The following is an 8,381-nucleotide window of genomic DNA, read 5'->3' as shown; positions in this document are numbered from 1 at the left end:
GAATACTGAAATGAGTTGTCATGCCATTTTCCAGGGGATTCCAGGGATCAAACTTGCATCTGCTGTGTCCTGCATTGCAGGCAGACTCTTTGCCCATTGATCCACCTAGAAAGCCCCTAGGTGATCATAGCAACATATAAAAAGGCTCAAAGTTGCAAATTTAAAACAACAATATCCCTGATTATTCATGTAAAGATGAAAAGGTAAAGAGGAAGTTAGATGCCTAGACAGCATTGATAAGAGATACTTATGGCTGAATTTTGTGTACCTGAAAATACATATGTAAAGGATGTCATAGGTGAATAGTCAATAAACCTGAAATTCTACATGAGTTACTCTCCATTGAAAGGCCTGACAATTTTTATGCTTGTGAGTATAATATTCCTGCATGGTGCAGCATCCAGTACACAGTGATCAGCTTAACTTGGAAATCACACTCACTGAAATAAAATTATTTTCAATCAATTGCTGCTCCATATTGATGCATGCTCACCATGGCCAATGAATGAACTTTTCTTTCAAACAATTCTTAGAACCTCTAAAAATTTACCATTGAATACCTAGGACCATTTTGTCAAGATTGTTATTTCCCTGGTCTCCATCTCTTCTCCATTTGATTTGTATAGTCTTCTGGAGTGTTTCTTTTTTTCTTTTTTTTTTTTTTTCACCTTAATTGCTATCAATAATATGAGCCATACTGAGGACAGGACAATTCCACACCAAAATTCTGACTCAAGTATGAAGCAAAAACTCCTGTTTCTTTACTTCACTATAGTTAATACACCTGAGATATGGTAAACCAAAACAAAATAGAAACATAAAACAATATAAAAAAAACTATAAAAATGAAAAAAATAGTATTACTGTCTAATTTTTTTCACTGTCAATTTCTAATAGTGTATTCTTCAATTATTGCCTCTAATTATTCACTTCCCAACAGTATACAAACAAGTTTGATTAAATAAGTCGTGTCTCTTAATGAACTTTTCTTTAAAAAATTCAATGGTTACTGCTCAGTCCTCTTTCAAATGAAGCTTGGTATCACTGAATACTGGGGAAGATTTCATTTTTTATTATCTTTTCCCTCATCTTCATTATGTTCAGCAGGAATTCTCAAACTGAGTTATGAGTTTTATAATCTATTGTGTATTTGTTTTTGTTTTTGTTTTTTAATAAATTCAGCTCCCCAAAATGTTAGCCAATTTACTCATTTGTTCAACCCTACAACACATGAACAGCATGAAAAGACAAAAAGATATGACACAGAAAGACGAACTCCTCAGGTCAGTAGCTACCCAATATGCTACTGGAGAAGAGTGGACAAATAATTCCAGAAAGAATGAAGAGGTGGAGCTAAAGCAAAAACAACACACCAGTTGTGGATGTGACTGTGATAGAAATTAAGTCCAATGCTTTAAAAGGAATATTGCATAGGAACCTAGAATGTTAGGTCCATGTATCAAGGTAAATTAAAAGTGGTGAGACAGGAGATGGCAAGAGTGAACATTGACATTTTAGGAATCAGTGAACTAAAATGCACTAGAATGGATATATTTAATTCAGATGACCAGAATGTCTACTGCTATGGGCAAGAATCCCTTAGAAGAAATGGAGGAGTGCTCATAGCCAACAAAAGAGTCCAAAATGAAATACTTGAGTGCAATCTCAAAAACGACAGATGATCATCAGATGTTCATTTCCGAGGCAAATCATTCAATATCACAGTAATCCAAGCCTATGCCCAAACTAGTAATGCTGAAAAGCTGAAACTGAACAGATGTATGAAGGTGTACAAGACCTTCTAGAACTAACATCCAAAAAAGATGTCCTCTTCATTATAGGGGACTGGAATGCAATTGTAGGAAACCAAGAGATACCTGGAGTAAAAGGCAAATTTGGCCTTGGAGTACAAAATGAAGCAGGGCAAAGGCTAACAGAGTTTTGCCAAGAGAATGCACAGATCATAGCAAACACCCTCTTCCACAATGCTAAAGACAAATCTACACAACCACATCAGACCAGGTGGTCAATGCTGAAATCAGATTGACTATATTCTTTGCAGCTGAAGATGGAGAAGCTCTAAACAATAACAACAACAAAAAAAAGACTGGGAACTGACTGTGGCTCAGATCATGAACTCCTTATTGCTAAATTCAGCATTGAAGAAAGTAGGGAAAACCACTAGTTCATTCAGGTGTGACATAAATAAAATCCCTTACAATTACACAGTGGAAGTGACAAATAGATTCAAGAGATTAGATCTGATGTCAGAGTGCCTGAAAAACTATGGATGGAGGTTCATCACATTGTACAGGAGCTAGTAATCAAGACCATTCCCAAGAAAAAGAAATGCAAAAGGGCAAAATGTTTGTTTGAGAAGGCCTTACAAACAGCTGAGAAATGAAGAAAAGAGAAAGGCAAGGGAGAAAATTAAAGATATGCCCATTTGAATGCACAGTTAGAAAGAAGAGCAAGGAGAGATAAGAAAACCTTCCTCAGTGATGTAGAGGAAAACAATAAAATGGGAAAGACTAGAGATCTCTTCCGGAGAAGGCAATGGCACCCCACTCCAGTACTCTTGCCTGGAAAATCCCATGGATGGAGGAGCCTGGTGGGCTGCAGTCCATGGGGTCGCGAAGAGTCAGACACGACTGAGTGACTTCCCTTTCACTTTTCACTTTCATGCATTGGAGAAGGAAATGGCAACCCACTCCAGTGTTCTTGCCTGAAGAATCCCAGGGACGGGATCACACAGAGTCGGACACAAATGAAGTGACTTAGCAGCAGCAGAGATCTCTTCAAGAAGATTAGAGATACCAAGGGAACATTTCATGCAAAAATGGGCACAATAAAGCACAGATATGGCAAGGACCTAACAGAAGCAGAAGATATTAAGAAGATATGGTACACAATAGAGTATTACTCAGCCATTTAAAAAAAAAAAAATTTGAATCAGTTCTAATGAAGTGGATGAAGTGGAGCCTATTATACAGAGTGAAGTAAGCCAGAAAGAAAAACACCAATATAGCATACTAATGCACATATATGGAATTTAGAAAGATGGTAGTGATAACCCTGTATGCGAGACAGCAAAAGAGACACAGATGTATAGAGCAGTCTTTTGAACTCTGTGGGAGAGGGCGAGGGTGGGGTGATTTGGGAGAATGGCATTGAAACATGTATAATATAATATGTGAAACGAATTGCCAGTCCAGGTTAGATGAATTATACAGGGTGCTTGGGGCTGGTGCACTGGGATGACAAAGAGGGATAAGATGGGGATGGAGGTGGGAGTGGGGTTCAGGATGGGGAACATGTGTACACCCTTGGTGTATTCATGTTGATGTATGGCAAAACCAATATAATATTGTAAAGTAATTATCCTCCAATTAAAATAAATGCATATATATATATATATATATATATATTTTAAAGAAGAAGAGATGGCAAGAATACCCCCAAAGAACTATACAAAAAAGAACTTCATGACCTAGATAACCATAATAGTGTGATCACTCACATAGAGCTATACATCCTGGAATGCGAAGTCATGTGTGCTTAAAAAGCATCACTATGAACAAATCTAGTGGAGGTGAAGAAATTCCAGTTGAGTTATTTCAAATGCTAAAAGATGATGCTGTCAAAGTGTTGCACCCAATATGCCAGCAAATCTGGAAAATTCAGCAGTGGTCACAGGAATGGAAAAGGTCAGTTTTCATTTCAATCCTAAAGAACGGAAATGCCAAAGAATGTTCAACCTGCCACAAGACAGCACTCATCTCACACACTAGTAAGGTAATGCTCAAAATTCTCCAAGCCAAGCTTCAACAGCATCTGAACCATGAACTTGCAGATGTTCAAAAAGGATTTAGAAAAGGCAGAAGAACTAGAGAACAAATTGCCAAAATCCACTGTATCATAGAAAAAGCAGGAGAATTCCAGACAAACATATACTTCTGCTCTATTGATTATGCCAAAGCCTTGACTGTGTGGATCACAACAAACTGGAAAATTCTCAGAGCGATGGGATTACCATATCACCTTACCTGCCTCCTGAGAAATCTGTATGCAGGTCAGAAGTAACAGTTAGAACTAAACAAGGAACAACAGGCTGTTCCAAATTGTGAAAGGAGTATGTCAAGGCTGTATAATGTCACCATGCTTATTTAGCTTATATGCAAAGTACATCATGAGAAACGCTGGGCTGGATGAAGCACAAACTGGAATCAAGACTGCCAGAGAAATATCAATAACCTCAGTTATGCAGATAACACCACTCTTATGACAGAAAGTGAAGAGGAACTAAAAAGAACCTCTTGATGAAAGTGAAAGAGGAGAGTGAAAAAGCTGGCTTAAAACTCAACATTCAAAAAACTAAGATCACGGCATCCAGTCCCATCACTCCAGGGGAAATAGATGGAGAATAATGGACACAGTGACAGACTTTATTTTCTTGGGCTCCAAAATTACTGCAGATGGTGATTGTAGCCATGAAATTAAAAGACACTTGCTCCTTGGAAGAAAAGCTATGACCAACCTGGACAGCATATTAAAAAGAAGAGACATTACTTTGCCAGCAAAGGTCCATCTAGTCAAAGCTGTGGGTTTTCCAGTAGTCATGTATGGATGCTAAATTTGGACCATAAAGCTGAATACCAAAGAATTGATACTTTTGAACTGTGGTGTTGGAGAAGACTCTTGAGAATCCTTAGGACAGCAAGGAGATTGAACTAGTCAGTTCTAAAGGAAATCAGTCCTGAATATTCAATGGAAGAACGATTGCTAAAGCTGATGCTCCAATATTGTGGCCACCTGATGTGAAGAACTGACTCATTAGAAAAGACCATGATGCTGGGAAAGATTGAAGGCAGGAGGAGATTGGGATTACAGAGGATGAGATGGTTGGATGCCATCAACAACTCGATGGACATGAGTTTGAGCAAGCTCCAGGAGTTGGTGATGGACGGGGAAACCTGGAGTGCTGCAGTCCATGGGGTTGCAAAGAGTCGGACAGGACTTAGTGACTGAACTGAACTGAACAAACAGTAAAAACTTTTAGGTAAAAGGAAATTCCTAAATAAGTCTTTATTTTATACATTCTTTGATATATACATAATGATTTTTTTTTCAATTTTGGTAAGCTAATACACTGATAGCAGTGGTTTATTCACAGTGACTTTTAATATTTTATTATTTTGTTTGCCGTTCAGTTGCTCAGTTTTGTCCAACTCTTTGTGACCCTATGGACTGCAGCATGCCAGGCATCCCTGCCCTCCACTATCTCCTGGAAATTGCTCAAACTCATGTCCATTCATTTGGTGATGTCATCCAACCATCTCTTCCTCTGTCATCCCCTTATATACCTGCCTTCAAATTTCCCAGCATCAGGGTCTTTTCCAATGAGTCAGCTCTTCCCATCAGATAGCCAAAGTATAGGAGCTTCAGCTTCAGTATCAGTCCTTTCAGTGAATATTCAGGATTGATTTCCTTTAGCATTGACTGGTTTGATCTTGTTGTAGTCCAAGAGACTCTCAGGAGTCTTCTCCAACACCACAGTTTGAAGGCATCAATTCTTCAGCTCACATCCATATGTGAGTACTGGAAAAACCATAGCTCTGGCTATTCCAACATTCATTAGCAAAGTAATATCTCTGCTTTTTAATATGCTGTCTAGATTTATCTTAGCTTTTATTGCAAGGAGCAAGCATCTTTTAATTTCATGGCTGCAGTCACCATCTGCAGTGATTTTGGAGCCCAAGAATGTAAAACTTGTCATTATTTCCATTGTTTCCTCATCTATTTGCCATGAAGTGATGGGACTGGATGCCATGACCTTAATTTGCTGAATGTTGAGTTTTAAGCCAGCTTTTTCATTCTCCTCTTTCACCTTCATCAAGAGTCTCTCTAGTACTGAAAGATGTTTCCTGACTCCTATGCATTACCTGTTCAGCAGTCAATGATTTGACTAAAAGTCATTTCACTTGACAGAATAATTTCATTTGACATTTCATTTTACAGAATTATTTGACTGAAAGTCATATCCCTTTCTCTCTCCCTTCTCTGATTTTTCTTTTTCTTTTTTTTTCTATTTGTCAAACCTTATAATGTTTACATGATATTAGGTTACCTATGTTACTATCTTAAATTGAGTCTTGCTTCTACTTTTTAAAATAATAAAAGATCCAACAGTCCATTTTTTTTTTCAGCTTCTACTGGCATCTATGATTAGAAGATACACAATCCACTGGAATCCACAGTAACAGCATGCTTGCAGAGAATACTTTGGAGTTATTGAATGTTGCAAACAGATTTTCTATGTCTTTAATATTTGCCAGACAGCTTGACTTGATATAAAATCCCTGGCTCTTCTTTTCTTTCTTTAAATTTCTTGACAATGTTGCTTTACTATTGCTTAATTCATACTCTTTTTAGAGAAAAGTAAGCCTCTTTCTTTGTAAGTGAATTGATCTTATTATCTGGAGGCCCTAAGACATTTTTTTTAAATATTCTAATTTTAATAGTTTAATCAGGGTGTTTCTCAGACTTATTTATTCTTATCAATATTACCAGGTTCTATCAAGCCTTATCAAGGTATGCTTTCAGATCTCTTATTACTAGAAACTATCCTTGGATTACTTTAATACTTTCCATTGTCCTGGATAATTAGTCTACTTCTGATTGTCTCTTTAAGCACTTGGGCTTCCCGGATAGCTCAGTTGGTAAAGAATTAACCTGCAATGCAAAAGACCCTGGTTTGATTCCTGAATCAGGAAGATCCACTGGAAAAGGGATAGGCTATGCACTCCAGTATTCTTAGGCTTCCTTTGTGGCTCAGCTGGTAAAGAATCCGCCTGCAATGCGGGAGACTGGGTTCGATCCTTGGGTTAGGAAAATCCCCTGGTGAAGGGAAAAGTTCCCCACTACATAATTCTGGCCTGGAGAATTCCATTGACTGCATATAGTCCACGGGGTCGCAAAGAGTCGAACACAACTGAGCGACTTTCACTTAGTGAAAGTGAAGTCGCTCAGTCATGCCTGACTCTTTGTGACGCCATGGACTGTAGCCTACCAGGCTTCTCTGTCCATGGGATTCTCCAGGCAAGAATACTGGAGTGGGTTGCCATTTCCTTCTCCAGGGGATCTTCCTGACCCAGGGATTGAACCCAGATCTCCTGCACTGCAGGCAGACGCTTTAACCTCTGAGCCACCAGGGATGCTCTTTCACTTAAGCACTCCAATATTCATGTGTTAGATCTCCTTTCTGTACTCTTCTTTCCTCTACTTTTTTCTTGAATTAGTTTTATTCAGTTCAGTTCAGTCACTCAGTCGTGTCCGACTCTTTGAAACCCCATGAACCACAATATGCCAGGTCTCCCTGTCCATCACCAACTGCCAGAGTCCACCAAACCCATGTCCATCAAGGCAGTGATGCCATCCAACCACCTCATCCTCTGTCGTCCCCTTCTTCTCCTGCCCTCAATCTTTGCCAGCATCAGGGTCATTTCAGATGAGTCAGCTCTTCTCATCAGGTGGGCAAAATATTGGAGTTTCAGCTTTAGCATCAGTTCCTCCAATGAACACCCAGGACTGATCTCCTTTAGGATGGACTGGTTGGATCTCCTTGCAGTCCAAGGGACTCTCAAGAGTCTTCTCCGACACCACAGTTCAAAAGCATCAATTCTTCACGCTCAGTTTTCTTTATAGTCCAACTCTCACATCCATACATGACCACTGGAAAAACCATAGCCTTGACTAGACCGACCTTTGTTGGCAAAGTAATGTCTCCACTTTTTAATATGCTATCTAGGTTGGTCATAACTTTCCTTCCAAGGAGTAAGCGTCTTTTAATTTCATGGCTGCACTCACCATCTGCAGTGATTTTGGAGCCTAGAAAAATACAGTCAGCCATCGTGTCCACTGTTTCCCCATCTATTTGCCATAAAGTGATGGGACCAGATGCCATGATCTGCATTTTCTGAATGTTGAGCTTTAAGCCAACCTTTTCACTCTACTCTTTCACTTTCATCAAGAGGCTTTTTAGTTCCTCTTCACTTTCTGACATAAGGGTGGTGTCATCTGCATATCTGAGGTTATTGATATTTCTCCCAGCAATCTTGATTTCAGCTTATGCTTCCTCCAGCCCAGTGTTTCTCATGATGTACTCTGCATATAAGTTAAATAAGCAGGGTGACAATATACAGCCTTGATGTACTCCTTTTCCTATTTGGAATCAGTCTGTTGTTCCATGTCCAGTTCTAACTGCTGCTTCCTGACCTGCATACATGTAAAATAGATAGAAAATGAGAATTTGCTGTATGGCTCAGGAAACTCAAACAGGGCTTTGTGTCAACCTAAAGGGGTGAGATAGGGAGGAAGATGGG

Source organism: Bubalus bubalis, chromosome 16 (assembly GCF_019923935.1).
Source record: "Bubalus bubalis isolate 160015118507 breed Murrah chromosome 16, NDDB_SH_1, whole genome shotgun sequence".
Lineage (NCBI taxonomy): Eukaryota > Metazoa > Chordata > Mammalia > Artiodactyla > Bovidae > Bubalus > Bubalus bubalis.
The sequence above is the reverse complement of the archived record's forward strand: the minus strand, read 5'-3'. Positions refer to the sequence as shown.